Below are 16,471 nucleotides of genomic sequence, written 5' to 3'. Positions count from 1 at the left end.
ACAATTTTAATTTGACTTAGGAAGCTCTAAAACCAAGATATGAAAATGAAAGAATATTGGTCGATAAGTAACGACACTAATAAACTTGCCTAAAATAGGCGTGGAGTCATACCGCGCCCTTGGCTACTCCAACAGCAGTACGCCGTGCTACCTTGGAGATTGGCAGCTTATATGTACTACTAGGCAAAATATTCGCCTAGGGGACCCAGAATATTTAAATAAGTATAAGCTTCCTCCTCCAAATATACCGCTCCACCTGGGAAACTAATGGCACGCCCTAATATAAACCACCATATACACCACACCTGGGAACAAACCTGTGAAAACTTACAGGATCTCACCAAAAACGACAACACATCTGACTTCACCAACCATACAAAAGAAACTGGATCATCATTCGCTAAAAGAATTCGTTTGGTCAACAGGCCTGAGCGCCACGGAGAGATTAATTCTGCGATCCTGCGCGCTGTTAAGTTGATTTTACATTTTTCATACGACACCGATCCTGACGATAACTTCTTTCGTGCTTGGTGCTTATTTTTAAATCAGCTACCGAATATATTTTTAAAATTACACGTGCATGCATTAATTGTATCTGAAACATTAAGTTAAATAAATTGCTTACGCCCCATACGCGTCCATTTTTATTAAAAATAATTCCGAAATTTTCTTTGAAATAGTGTTACAAGTATTACTTTTATATAAATAGTGTGTGCTCCCCAATATCTTGGGTACATTTTTAATCCATATAATATATATATTGGCTGAGTTTTTTATACAAAATAAGCTAATACTTTGATTAACGTGCTGGTCAAATAAAACACCCCTATTAATACTATTTTAATGAAATAGTCAATACGGTGAAAATGTTATTTACGAAAAACGTATAATAAACATTTTTTTTTAATTTTGAACACACTCTTATATTTAAAAATAAATTTTTTTAAAAGTTGATCGTTTACTTTTAACATAATTCCCATATCATATATTTTTTATGTTGGATCCAACTGGACAGTCTGCTAAATTTTACTAAAATCAGTTCAGTAGCTTAGGAGTTAACCCCGGAGAAAACGTGACGTTTGTTTTTGTTATTAAACAAATTTTACTAAAATTGAAAATATTAAGAAATCGTAAAAGGAAACATAACGGAATAAAAACATATGTGATATATATCATCCGTATCCACAATTGCGAGCGAATCAAATTAAATTTCACGAGTATACAAGAATAAAAACATTGACTACATATTATGTTTATATTACATAAAAAATAAACGACATGTTATACCATATATTAGCAAATATACATGATTTTTATATTTACATTTTATTTATATGATAATTAAAAAAAAATATTTTAGTTATTGAAACATTTATTTAATTTATGCTGCATATTTCATACAAACAGTTATAAAAAGAATAATCGATTATTTTTTTAGTATTGTATTTATTAATTTTAATTTGGAATTGTCCATTCAGAGGTAGGCTCTATACTAATAACACATTTTCCATTTCCTTCGTGCTTAAATTGGACATATACATACATGCATTTGCAAATATATGTTTGGATTTTGCATTTTTCGTGTCTACGCTGGACACGGCGTGAATATTTGTTTATATATATATATATATGTATAGAGTATCCCCCGTATAATAGAATTTCAACGAATGGAGAATTTTCGGCTCAATTAACCGGGGAATCTATTAACCGATACTCGTTTAATTGTACAATTCCTTTAATTACAGGAATCCCGGTTAATATACAACTTATTCAATTTGAAAAAAAAATCATATGTGCACTTAAGTGTTTATTTAGTTTTTAGTAATAAAATTTAAATAATATTTTTAACTTTTAACGTAAAAAATATGAAGAAAAAATTCAAAACAATGCACTTATATGTTTAGAGATCATTTTTATAAACATAAAAAAACTTAAGGATCAAACTTAATATTATTGTTTATATGCAGCACTTGCATTAAAAATTTAGGAGATCGTGAAATAACATGCGATCCATATTCCCTAATTCACATAAAAACTTGTTTTCTGAATAAAAATATCTATGAAGTTCTTGAATGTATTTTAAAACTTCGAAAATTAACCTAATGTTCGGCATGCCAGGTTATTTTTAACCAAAGCAATTAACCGGAGGAAATTAAAGGTATATTTTTTTCAATAACACATATTGTTAACCAATTATGCGGGGAAACCAATTAACCGGGTTCAATTATGCGGGAAAATTTACACGTATTTTGTACACAACCCGTACCTGTACCGTTCATGTTGGTCAATTAAGCTGGGGATACTGTACATAGATTTAGAGGGTATCCGTCGTTTCCTGGGTGTTACGATCTTCGTGGCAAACTTAATAAAACAGATAACAAATGTATGCTGCGCTCTGAATAATATTTGCAAATAATATAAAAAGCAAGAATTGGAAGAGTATGATTATGTCGATAGTGTAAATAGGCCCACTGTTAACCCATGTATTGCTACTCTGGTTTTAAAACAATAAAATGATCGATCAGCGGATATACTGATAGTACCGTTATATTTTCTGTATGCGGTAGCCAAGTCACAAGATTAAATATTTATAAATATTTATCCGATTTCATTAACCAAGTATTAAATATGATTAAAATCTGACAGAAAAAATATTTCAGTACTATCTGGGTTAATGAAGAAGTAACATATCACACTAAATTGAGAGGGCACAGAAATGCGATATAAAACACAGCCCTGCAAACCCAAAAACTTTTTCTTGTTGCCCTTGATATTTTAGTAAATTTTGATGTTTTTAAGTGTCCATATAACAAATTTATTCATAAAAGTATTGAATGTGATCTTGTTTTTATGATTATTGTATATCTTGTATTTTGATCAATTATCGGCTTGTTAGCAATAAAATTTATTTTTCCAAACGCAATAAAGTGTCTGCGCACCTTTTTCGAGTGTTCAAACACCAAGATATCCCCACTCAATCTCCTTACCGAAAATATACGAAAATTTAAGCGGAAGCTTTATAAAATGTCTGGTTTAACTCAATGAAATATTTAAACTTGCATTTTTTAAAATATCCTGTTTAACTCAATGAAAGTCTCGCTTTCATTTCAAAAGAGTTTGAATCATATATTTCTCAAAATGATCTTAGTTTAATACGTTTTCAAGTTAGGAATGATAAAACAATTTTTCAAAGCTTTGGAAGGCTATTTTTTTAATTACAGTTGTTGAAAACTTCCGAAGTTTATTATAGATGAATTAAAAAGTGGAATATTTGATGGTCCACTAAAAAGGCAATTAATGAAAGATACATATATTATCATGGTTACGACTGATTCGGGAATTGAATCTTAGAGAAGAATGTGTATAAGTCTAAAATTTCCTGGGTAACCATAAACCACTAAGTTATGAAGACATTTTTAAAAATATGACAAATTTTACTCAGTCTCTAGGAGCAAAATAAATTTCCTGGTAATTTACTAATTAATAACACTAGTCAACAAATCTAAAGGAAAATATGCGACTGGTGTGCTAAGAGGTCCGTGGGGGTAATTAAAGTGACGTGATTACGAATTTTAGTTCAAAAATTTGCCATTACGTACAGTTTTTGTCATTTTAGTAAATAATGGTGGTTTGACCCCTACACCTCTTGACCAGAACACAAAAAATCTTGCGTGTTAGGGAATTTTTACTATCATTTTCGGTTTAAGCAACCGAAAACATCACAGTTGCAAAATGAACGCAAACTAGTGTAATCGGAAATTATAGTGAGGAACAGAGAGTGGAAGCGTGGAAAATGATGAAACTGAGGTATCAAAGTTGATATATGACATATGATGGCAGATTACTGCTGGTTCTTAAAATGATGATAAAAAAGAAATGCTTATAAAAGGAGTTTTATTGAAATACTAACCCCATCCGCTTCGCTGGAAGCAAACTCATTTGAAACACACTTTAATTTTTGTATTTTATTTAAAAATTATGAGAAACTTAACCATGATACAAAAAATTAAAAAAATTTTTATAACCAAAAAAAAACTTATATATTATCACTTTTTAATTAAGTGCTCTACGATAGAGGATGTTTTTTGTTTTCCCATTTTTGACATAAATATATAATGATTATGGTTTACTAGCACGTAAATAGGAAACATATAATTGGGCATGAGAAAACACGGGTTTTTCCATATTTATACTGCAAATCTGCATTGATTGTCTTTGAGATTTATTTATTGTTATTGCAAAAGCAGTACGAAGCAGTACTAGCACGTAAATAGGAAACATATAATTGGGCATGAGAAAACACGGGTTTTTCCATATTTATACTGCAAATCTGCATTGATTGTCTTTGAGATTTATTTATTGTTATTGCAAAAGCAGTACGAAGGGGAATTGCAATCGTTTAAAAGTGAGTGGCATATCGGTTGGAATAATTGGTATTAAAGGTATCAATACATTCTCACCATTGAATTTTTCCTTTTTGCCCACAAATTGTGTGGTGTTTGTCTAAAATCACCAGCTAACAATATCAATGCCCCACCAAACAAATTGTCATACTTTCAGATATCTCTTATTGTAGTTTCCAATGCTTGTAATAACTTTTTGTGTGCTATTGTGCAACTTATTTTTCAAAACAAAACTGACATTATAAATATACGAGTATATGCTATTTGTTGTTATGTAAAATGAAACCAAAGATTTATCGTAAAGATAAGTGAAATATTTTTAATCAGTGCACTTGTTGACGAGTTGGAAAACCAAAACGAACGCTTTCTCTTAATGAGTCACGAACAGAGGATGAACCGTTCAAAAGTGAAAAATTTATTGATGGCGAACAATTTTGAAGCTCTTCTTTTATATACCATAATATACTTATTTAAAAAATAACACTTCAATCAAACTTTAAAACTACTAAATGTATTCGTTCTCTCATAGGTAGTCAGCACATTTAAAAAGGTCACGGAAATAATTTCCCTGTGGTGGTTGATCTCTGGTTGAATTTTTTTTTCTTGGAGTACCTCACCACATGGAAATTCATCTTCCAAGAATAAGAAGCTTAAGGGTGCTTGAAGCAACTTCTTCGTGGACTATTCTGTGAAATTTGAAAAAAGGCTATTTATATAAAACCAAAGCTTCAAGACAGTTTATAAAAATCATTACTTACAATGACTATTACTCTTTCAAATTGAATTTTACTTACTTAATTTTTTCAGCAACCACTTCTTTTTTGTGCAAAGCTGTGACGGAGTTGGCTTTTCGAACTTTTAATTTTGATAAATATGCAAAATTTGCTTTTTCGAACTGGTTGCATCACGCATACTGTGCAGTTTGCATTACCGAAAAATACCAATATGATGAGTATGCTAAAATAGTACAAATATTAATATGGACTGCAAAATAAATATTTTATTTTTTTAGTTCAAAATATCACATCTTACTTACTATACTAATCAATTTCACATAAATTAATTTATAAAAAAATTTGATTGTTATTGCCACGATTGTATTTTAAATACATTTTAAGTTCTTATAGTTCAAACTCATTCAATTGAACTTATTTTTTGTTTGCCGGAGCTTTTCTAATTGTATTAATTACCTCATCATCATAGCTAACTTTGAAAACATCAATTGCAATGTATATGCAAAGTATAATATTCTGCAATCCGAAGTATTTTTGACAGCAGCGCAGCCCATTGACAACGCTTGAAAAACATAAAGCTGATTATGGGCTAAACAACGAACCGTAGCTTAATAGGGCAGCGCATAGACAGCGCATCAGAAACATAAAGCCGATTAGTTTTTACAAACGGAGTTTTCAATTAATTAATAAGTTAATTTTAACTCCACTCACCAAAATTATTAAAAAAAGGGGGTCGATTTAAGCTCCAAGATCTGATCGCTAGAGAGTCGAAATGCTAAAAAGCGGGCGGGATCCTTCTTTTAGTCCCTTATATATCTGCTGATGTCTTCATGGTGGTGTGATCGGTGTTAAGCTGTATTTGTGTGCGTGTTGGTGCATGGTGTAGTGATGTGGAATGTATGGTATGTAGGTGTGGAATGTATGGTAAGTAGGTGTGGTGATGTTGATGTGAATTGGTGTAGTGTGACAGTGTCTTACGGTCAACACTGGCTACATGTCGCCAAGTGGCTGATCCTACTAGGTCAAGGATTTGAGACGTTCGATTGGAAATATACGTCTTCCATGCATGTGGGGGTTTTTCTAACCAGGCTAGTACGATTTCAGAATCGGACCACAGATATGGTTTGTATTTTGCCATGTTTAAATGCATTCGCACCATGGATACTAGTTTGGCTAGTAGTAGCGCTACTAGTAGACTTGAACTGTGTGGAAGTCGTGGCAGACTTATTGTTTTTAACGGATCTACTTTTGATTTTGCTACTAGTAAGTGGCTTGTGGTCGCAATGTCGCTTTGTGTGCGAACATATATATATGTAGTTGCGCAATATGCCTTTTCAGAAGCGTCACAGAAGCCGTGTAGTTCGACTTTGTGCTCTGGGGCATAATTTACCCATCGTGGGATTTGTATCTGTGAGATATCATTTAGATTGCTCGCAAACTGGGACCACTTTTCTAAACGAAGTGGTTTTACTTGTTCGTCCCAGTCGGTTCCATGTAACCATAATTCTTGTATTAGGATTTTGGCTTGTATCATAACTGGCGAAAGCCATCCTGCGGGGTCGAAAAGTTTTGCCACAGAGGATAGTAAGGATATAAAGACAACTCTTATTTTAGTTGTTTTTTTGTCTGGCTTTACTACTGCGTGATGAGGCAAGTAAAATTAGTAATATTTGCCATTCGCATCGGCTTACTTCCTCCATGTGGTCTAAATGAAGGTATTCTTCTAATACGCCATCGTATTCTGGCTTAAGCTCACCTTTTTTAAGTAAGTTTTTTTCCATACTTAAAAACTGCTGTATTGCAGAGGTGCGAGAGTGAAATAAGGCGAGTGTGTTAGGAAATTTTTGTTTTAGTGGTAGTCGTACGACGTACCGACCATTATCTAATCTAGTAGCTGTGGCTTTGTAAAAGTCTTCACAATACTGATCTTCAGGGGTTGTGATTGATATGGGGGGAGCTCTTCTAACTCCCAAAATTTCTTTAATTGTGAATTGAGGTATTCGTTTCAGATTTCCTCAACCTGAGTAGTCATGGTTGTGACTGGTTCCGTAACTAGTCCACTTAGGATCCAACCGAAAATAGTATTTTGTGCCAATAGTGTATTTGAAATTTTCTCAATACCTTCGAGTATTATCTGTGGTATGAGATCGCTGCCTAATAGAAGGTCTATTTGAGGGAGTGTTGCAGTTGGGATCTGCTAGCTTTAGGTGTGAAACCTTTTTCCAATGCTTGTTATTTATATGATAGCTTGAAAGCATATTTGTTAGTTGCAGTAAGGCTATAGCTTCTGCTTTAATTCTCTTATCCGCTTGGGGGGATATTAAGGTAATGGGGCAGATTTTATTAGAGTTTTGCACTACTCTTCCGCCCATTCTTGTAATTTCAAAATTGGCTAGTTTTGTTGGCAGTTGTAGCCTATTTTGAGCCCTAGACGCTATGAAAGATCGTTGTGATCCTTGATCTATTAAGGCCCTAAGTTTAAACAGCTCTCCTCGGTGTTCGATGGAGACTACTTTGGTTTTCGCTGTGTAGCGTTTGGGTTTTTAATGCCTTTGAGCAGCATGGTACTTCTTGGCAATTTTCGGGATTTGCTGTTGCAACTAAACCCATGGCTCCTTTCGTATTTGCGCTGTTTGGGGGTGAACTGGAAAAATTATTTATATGAAGCATAGAATGATGTCGTTTATGACAATAAACGCAATGGAACTCGCTTTCACACTCTTTTAGAGTATGCGAACGAGACAAGCAGTTTGTGCAAAGTTTTTTTGTTCACACAAAATTGTTCCTATCGACAATATTTAATTTTTTGAATTTATCGCAAGATTTAAGTTTATGCCCTCCTATACACAGTTCGCATGACGTTTGTTTATAATGTTCGGATGTGAACGATTGATTTTTAAAAAAACTTCTATTTAAAATGTTATTGCTACTGGTTTGGGGTCTATTAAAGCTTCTATTGAGGTCGTTTTGAACGTTTTTAGTTCTAACCAGTTTTTTGTCTACCCTTTCTGCTATTTCATATTGGGTAGTTAGAAATTCTTTCATTTGCTGCAACGTTGGGCATTTTTTCCGAGATGAGAGCGATTGCTCCCACAACAGTTACGATTTTTCTGGTAGTGCCGCGGTGCATATATTTACCAGAATAGGGTCCCAGCTGTCTGTGGGAATATTTTGTGTCGATAAAACCGACAAATAATTAGAAACAGTGGATTGTAGTCTAATAAATTCATCACTTGTTTCTTTCTGAATTTGAGGTAATTTCATTAGTATCGTTACTTACTTATCGACCAATATTCTTTCATTTTCGTATCTTGCTTTTAGAGCTTCCCAAGCCAGATTGAAACTATCGTCATTTAGAGCGAACTGTTTGACTATGACGCCTGCTTGACCTTTTGTTTTGTATCGGAGGTGATACAATATTTGTGCATTTGTTAATTTTGGTGGTTTATGTAAACGGCTGTAAACATGTCCCGGAAGGACGGCCATTTTTCATAACCACCATGAAAGATTTCTGTATCACATGTGGGCAGCTTGAGATGGATGCCTGAATTTGACTCTTGACATTGAATTTGTGACAGCTCTACTCTCGGATGTGGAGCAGGTGCAATGGCTTTAATTAATTTTTATTGATCCGAAATCATTGCTTTTGTTTCTTCAAACTGGTCTAAGCAGTTTTCGTACTTGGCGTAAGCCGAGGATTTAAAATTTTCAGGTAGATCTGAGTCGTCAGATGCTACTATTGCGTCATATGCAGCTTGGAGACGTGTCGAGAAATTATCAAGATTTTCCTTTTTGATTTCTAATTCCGATTCAGAATTGTCCTGAATCGGCGAAGATGAAAATCGAGTGCAGTATCGTATTAGACTGTCACTCTCAGAGATAAATTTGGTGTATGAAATATCTTTCACCCATTTTTGTTTTGTAGTACCTTGCTTTGAGCGTGTAGCTTCTGCAGGTGTACATGGACTCTTTTCTTCAGAAATCATTTTAGGTATTTTTAGCGACTGTGTTGCTTTAGATTCTTTTGAATCTGAGCTCATTTAGAAAATAAAGAAATAAATTTAAAATTCCTCTGTGTCGACCGATGGAATTCAAGCTATATGCTCGTATGTAACGAAACTTTTTTAGGTAAATAGAGTTTTTTTTTTGGACAAAATTAATTTTAACTTCGTTATGTGTATATAACCGCAAACTCTTTTAGTTAATAAGAGTTTTTAATTCGAATTAAGTTTCTTAAATACGCGGATTTAGGTTTTTATAATTACTGGTCGTTTTATTTTTTAATTTATTACCAATCGGACTTGTAGGGGTATGTAGGAAAATCCTAATGCGTGGACTTGTAGATATGTATTTATGTACTTGAGCAATTGATAGCTCGTTAAAGAGATCAATGCACTTTGTACCTAGGTGTACACGAATTATTGTGCTGAAATGTTTGTGCGCAATCTTGCTTGTGTTTGTTTGCCAAAGAACAAGGGGTATTGCTGGATATTTGCCAAATTGGACTTTGACGAAATTTTTATTTGAGAATTTTTTTATATTATTTTATTTAGCTGTCTGTTAGCAAAAAAAATTTTTTTTTGTATTATGGAATTATTTATTTATTTGTTGCTAAGATCTAACCGCACCGTTCAATTAGTTTTAAAATGATCGATATTTAAACGATTAAATTTAATAAAAATATGTATTTGTATCCACTGTATATGGGTTATGTGAGCATAGGCAGATCGTATGCCGTATGTACAAGTGTGTATGTGTATGACTGTACACGCGTGATATTTTTCGGCGTGAGAGAAGAATGTGGAGAAAAGTAAAAATTGTAATACGCAGGTATTTTACCGACTGCGCTTATGTTACTATATGCTGATATAATATATATGTAAAAATATGAGTGAATGTTTGTTATAAATTATTTATTTATTTGTTGCTAAGATCTAACCGCACCGTTCAATTAGTTTTAAAATGATCGATATTTAAACGATTAAATTTAATAAAAATATGTATTTGTATCCACTGTATATGGGTTATGTGAGCATAGGCAGATCGTATGCCGTATGTACAAGTGTGTATGAGTATGACTGTACACGCGTGATATTTTTCGGCGTGAGAGAAGAATGTGGAGAAAAGTAAAAATTGTAATACGCAGGTATTTTACCGACTGCGCTTATGTTACTATATGCTGATATAATATATATGTAAAAATATGAGTGAATGTTTAGTTATAAGATTTATCAGCAAATGCAATTTGCATATTGTTTGCCGATTGAATGTATATATATGTGTGTTTGTCTTTTTGCTGTAATTGTTATTGTGCCTTTAGCTTACTTTTTGTTACGCAGTCCTGCTCATTGCTGTATTAAGCCTAAGGGGTACGCCGGAAATTCTTTGCAAGTAAATACTTGAATTTTTATTTTTTATTTTGTGGTTGTTGTGTGTATATATTATATGTAAAAATATAAGTGCATGTTTAGTTATAAGATTTATTGGCAAATGCAATTTGCATATTGTTTGCCGATTGAATGTATATATGTGTATGTTTGTATGTTTGTCTTTTTGCTGTAATGGTTATTGTGCCTTTAGCTTACTTTTTGTTACGCAGTCCTGCTTATTGCTTTATTAAGCCTAAGGGGTACTGCCGGAAATTCTTTGCAAGTAAATACTTGAACTTTTATTTTTTATTTTGTGGTTGTTGTGTGTATATATATATGCAAAGGTAAGCACATAAACTAAGGCAATCAATAATTTGTTAATATAATATATATATACATATATATGTAAATATAAGTATATATGTATATAAGTATATTCTCCCGTTTTTTTTTTTTTGCATCGGTTTTTTGAAATTTTCCGTTAACGTTAGGAAAAATTATAAGTATATAGTACTTACATTTTTAGTTCCTTTTTTTTATATTTTCCGTTAACGTTTCCTGTACCCGTGGTTTCAAACTGGTAAAACGGATTTTTTTTAGTTTTAATGGTATAGAGGATTTCCAAACATACATATATAATAAATAAAAAATGAAAACGATACACTTACTTTGTCTCGCCCCAAGGGGGTTGTGGGGAGAATGTATTTGTTTTTTCTTGTTTTTTTTTTGAGGGTTTTTTGTGTATGCCCTTTTTTCCTTGACGCCAGCTGTTGCCTGTTGTGCAGCTCTCTCCCTGTGTTTTGGCTCCATATGTATATTTTATTGTTAATTTCGCGCCCGTTTTTGGTTAATATTGTTTTTTTTATTATATTTTTGAGTTTCGCGCCGCGTTTAGAGTTTTTGGGTTTTGGTTTCGCGCCCGTTTGTGTTTGTGTTTAAGTATTTGATTTTATGTTTTTGTTTTTTGACACATTAAATGTGTTTTGCCGCTTTTCCACTTTTGTGTTATATATGAACGTGTATGTGTCCGAACATATGTTGGGTCACTGAACTCTCGACTTCACTTTTTCCATATGTATGTATGTATGTATATATATACCTATGTCCATATTTTTTCTTTATATACACATATAACAATTATATATATTTACATATTTCTATATATTACTGCACTTTCTGGGTTTGGTTGTTGTTGTTTTAACTACCCATAGTGCCGTCCACTAGGGCTCGAAGGACCATTTTTAATTAATTAATAAGTTAATTTTAACTAACTTTAATGCTAAAAAACGGGCGGGATCCTTCTTTTAATCCCTTATATGTCTGCTGATGTCTTCATGGTCGTGTGATCGGTGTTAAGTTGTATTTGTGTGCGTGTTGGTGCATGGTGTAGTGATGTGGAATAGTGATGTGGAATGTATGGTATATAGGTGATGTGGATGTGAATTGGTGTAGTGTGACAGTGTCTTACGGTGAGGGGGGATTGAGTGATCATTTAGCCACGGAGCACATGACAGTTGTCAAATTGTTTGAGTTTACCATTATGAAAAAATATAAATATGAACTTAAGTTATGGGACTGATAAATTATGGATTCACGAAAGTGCATGATTACACTTGTATGCGACTCAAACGCGCATCATACAGTCTGGGGCAGCACAGATGTCAATGACAGAGATGAGTGTCTCTTTAATTACCTACTAGGAACTAAGCTTCTGCTGTGTAATGAGGGAAGTATGAAAACGTTTATTAAAAGAACTAACTGGATATCACAGGCAGGAGCCCATGCAAGAGCTAGATAAACAAAACTAAGGAGGACCTCGACATCCCCGTTAATCGACTCACGGAATCGTGCCGGCAAGCATTGGAAGTGGCTTGTCCAATAACACGAAGAAGAGGTAGAATTAGGCCCCCTTGGTGGTCTCTAGAACTTAAAAAGCTACAGAAAGAATGCAGAAATCAGTTCAATTTAGCTAAGCAATCCCAAGGCGAGTCAGACTGGGATTATTATTACAACCTCCTTAGGTCATAAAAAAAGGAAGTTAGGAGAGCAAAAAGAAATTCATGGAAATCTTTTTAAATGAACACAAGCTCTGTGGTCTCTGGAAGTTAAAGAATACACTCCATTCGCCATCTTAGATATAGAAGGAGCCTTCAATAATATACAGTCTAGGGCCATACTGAGTGCGCTTAAGGATCTGGACATCTCCGAACCTCTCAAAAATTAGTTGAACAGATGCTCACGAGCAGGTCAATAATTTCAACGCTGGGAGCGTCAACGATGTGCAGATCTGTCCAAAGAGGTACACCTCAAGGAGGCGTGTTATCCCTACTTCTCTGGGTCCTGTCAATGAATAAGTTGCTGTCGGATCTATAAAAGAAGGGGGTACATGTTGTGGCGTACGCTGACGACGTAGCAGTATCGGTTAGAGGTAAATTCCCGAATACTCTCGCAAACCTTATACAAACAATCTTAGACGATATAAATCACTGGGCCGTATCGTACGGACTAAACTGAAATGTTGGTAAGATGGAACTAGTATTGTTTACCAGAAAACATAATACTCCAATAGTTACGGCGCCAGTATTAATATTTAACAATTGGAGATAGGGCAAGTTACTTAAGACTAATCTTAGACAGGAAGCTTTCATGGAAACAAAACTTAGATGCCAAGGTGATGAAACCAGCTATGGCACTCTACACCTGTAAAAGAATGGTGGGCCCCATATGGGGGCTTACGCCTCGGATAGCTTATTGGCTCTACAGAGCAGTTGTCAATCATGACATACGGTATATTGGTATCATGGCCAATAATGGAAAAGAAATACGCGGTGAGGCGTATGGAAAGTATACAAAGAGCAGCCAGTATATGCACTAGTGGAGCTCTTAGAACAACGACCAGCCAGGCTCTAAACGTGATTCTACATTTACTGCCAACAGACCCGTCTGTAAGCAAGTGGCAGCGAAGTCAGCTTCCAGACTGAGGGAATCCTCCCAACTAGCTACCAATAGAATTGAAGCTAAATTCGGTCCTCAATATTGCCTTCTCCACCAGAGAGGAGTGGGAAAGGGACTAGGTGGAGAGGAATACAGGAATTAGCATCTACACGAATGGATCCAAACTGGATAATTGAGTGGGAGGTGGTGCCTTTTGCGCAACATTAGACACCAAAATCGCCTTCCGTTTACCAGACCACTGCAGTGTCTTCCAGGCGGAGATCACAGCAATCAAAGAAAGCCTTGTGGTATTGACAAAAAGTGTGCTCACAACAAGGAGCATATATATATATACGGATAGCCAAGTGGCCTTGAAATCACTCAAGTCTCCAATGGTCTCATCCAAGCTAGTGAAAGAATGTCTTGACCTATTAGAGGATCTGACATCCTACTGCACAATAAGCCTGCAATGGGTTCCAGAACATAGTGATATCCCTGGTAACTGCGAAGTAGATGAACTAGCCAGAACAGGTACCACTTTGCAACTAACCCCTGAAAAAGAGGTTATTTTTATGCCTCTGGCAACTTTTAAATACTTAATTGGCAAACATGTTATAAATCTAGCTGAGTCTCGGTGGAGTCAATCACTAACTTCCTCAACCAGCAGACAAACGTGGCAGGAATGGAGCGTGAGTCGCACAAACCGGCTATAAAAATTTAAAAGGAATGACATAATAACTCTGATAAGAGTACTAACAGGTCTTATTGGTAGACATGTCAGCAGGATAGATGTACCTTACAACGACTATTGTAGAAGCCGTCAGGAGGTACAAGAAGAAGAGACACATCTTCTATGCGAATGTAAGGCTCAATACTGGAAAGGAATCGCAACTATCGGTCGAGGGTTCCTTGAAGATGTATCGGAAGTTGCTCGTATAAAATTATTTATTCTGATGAACTTCATCAGAAGCTCAGGTTGGTTCATGGAAGAGACAATAGAGTGAGGGAGTATTAGTCCCGGTGGTATCACAATGGGCCTCCTATAGGTCTAGATGCGTCGTCAGACAGCCACTCTACCTACCTACCTACCTATGGAATTTAACACTTTAGTTTTGACTTATAAAGCTCTATTTAGTATTTATTTCTTTATTATTTCAGTAAGAAAGTAATAATTTTTACTTGCGCATCAAATGAATCACTTAAAAAGGTGCACAGGGTCAGTATCTTTCCAACGCTTGTATGAAATATTGGAACAATGGAATAATAACCAAGTGACGCCATCTCGTGACAAACCGCATGAAAATAATTATAATTTTCAAACTTACATTTTTTAAGCTCTACTTCTATGAGGATGTCAACTAGTCATTGCTACCAATATGAAAATAATATGAAAAAAATAGGATAATGGCTGCATTGTTATGACGTTCGCTCTGCGCGAAACATAAAAATCAAAATTCAACAGACTTTCATGATCTGTTAATTCAACAGACTTTCATGCTCTGTTCTGTTATGCTAAATTTCGAAAAATTGGATATGTATACACAAATTCTTATAAGAGAACCTATATGTGACAGCTTCAATGCTCTGCGTTGCTAAGCTGTTTCGCTGATCAGCCCATTATGTTTTGAAACGCATTAACCCTGCAAGACAGGTATCTATTAGCAAACTTGTTAACGATTTGTTATTGTTCACTTATGCATACTATAACGGATTTAGCGATAAATCGTCTACCTTACTTGTATAACTCTATCTTGAGTTCAATCACTGGATTGTTAAATAAAAGTCCCAATTTAAACAATTTAACGTTTCACTAATCATTGTCTGAATTTACAACTTCTAATTTATATCTTAATTGTTCTTTACACGACAGCACTCTAATGAGAACTGTGTTTCTTTAACAAAAGTTCGCTACTAGAAGATTCTGCCAACTACGAATTCTCTAGTTGCTTCTGGCAATTTATCATCGATTCGATTCTGTTCTATCATCCGTGCTCGTCACAATATGTTAAACTATTTACTTTTGTTCAGAGAGTGGGAAAAAAGTAACACATCTCACACTTACTTTAAAATCACCATTAAAAATATCACGCAACGCATTAGGAGCTTTCCTTCGTCCTATGCAATTATATTTAATCAGTTTTTCAGAAAAAACATAATATTCAAGTACTTACCTTCTTTTTAAATGCATTTTGATGCTATAAAACAAAATAAAATTGAATTAAATTAAACAAGTAAGGAAGGGCTAAGTTCGGATGTAACCGAACATTTTATACTCTCGCAAAGTTAAATGGTATATTCGTTTGAGACTTCTTTATATATTTTAATAAATAGAAGTAGGAACTGTTGCCTTAGTTAATTACTTTTCACTCACAGTGAAAATAATTAGAGCAATTTGTAAACTAAATTTACTCAAATTGTGAGAAATCGTTCTTGTGCTTTTTGTATACGCCTATAATTGATTTTATATAGAATGCATTACAACTGTATTGAGAAGTAGGAAAAGAAATCGTTTTTGAACAATGAATAACATTTTTTATTTATTATATCGATATTATTATACATGTTTAGCTTAAAAATAATAAATATTAACAACTTTAAAAATGATATAATATTATTATATTAATTTGTATATAATGTTTACAATATTAAACATAAATTTTTGTAGAGATTCTTATACATATATCCAAATTATATTTCTGTTTTCCTTATACTATTTAATTTCTATCATATATTTATACAATAATGTCATATATAATAACAAATTATATATATAATTTAAATTTTCTTAATTAGATTATTTACATCTTTTTCTTTAAATTGTACTAAAAACTACTGTCAAAATTCCTATACCATTCCAATTCGATTATATTTGGAAAAAAAAATGAAGAACTATTGCACTAAGTCTGAGTTCGAAATAGAGACACAAATACTGTCATGATAGCTGTGTACTGTCTCAAAAGTAATTGCATTTACACGGGAAGGATCCATGTTTGAAAATGCCCAATCAATTTGTGTACCGGCAGGTGTAGTT

The 16,471-nt window shown here is 34.0% G+C and overlaps 1 long non-coding RNA gene across 2 annotated transcripts; it reads right to left on the bottom strand.

The window, feature by feature from the left end:
- Nucleotides 1–4,797: 4,797 nt before the first annotated feature.
- Nucleotides 4,798–5,604, bottom strand: LOC106624469 (uncharacterized). 2 transcript variants are annotated; one of them, XR_004975491.2, is made up of 3 exons: nt 5,440–5,604; nt 5,198–5,387; nt 4,798–5,089 (listed from the first exon to the last, which is right to left on the bottom strand). It is a non-coding gene; the product is annotated as an uncharacterized lncRNA (long non-coding RNA). The 2 variants fall into 2 exon arrangements; XR_001331027.3 differs by having other exon boundaries at nt 5,198–5,360; nt 5,440–5,597.
- Between the last annotated feature and the right edge of the window lie 10,867 nt (nt 5,605–16,471).

Source organism: Bactrocera oleae, chromosome 2 (assembly GCF_042242935.1).
Source record: "Bactrocera oleae isolate idBacOlea1 chromosome 2, idBacOlea1, whole genome shotgun sequence".
Taxonomy (NCBI): Eukaryota; Metazoa; Arthropoda; class Insecta; order Diptera; family Tephritidae; genus Bactrocera; species Bactrocera oleae.
This window is presented reverse-complemented; position numbering and strand designations above follow the sequence as displayed.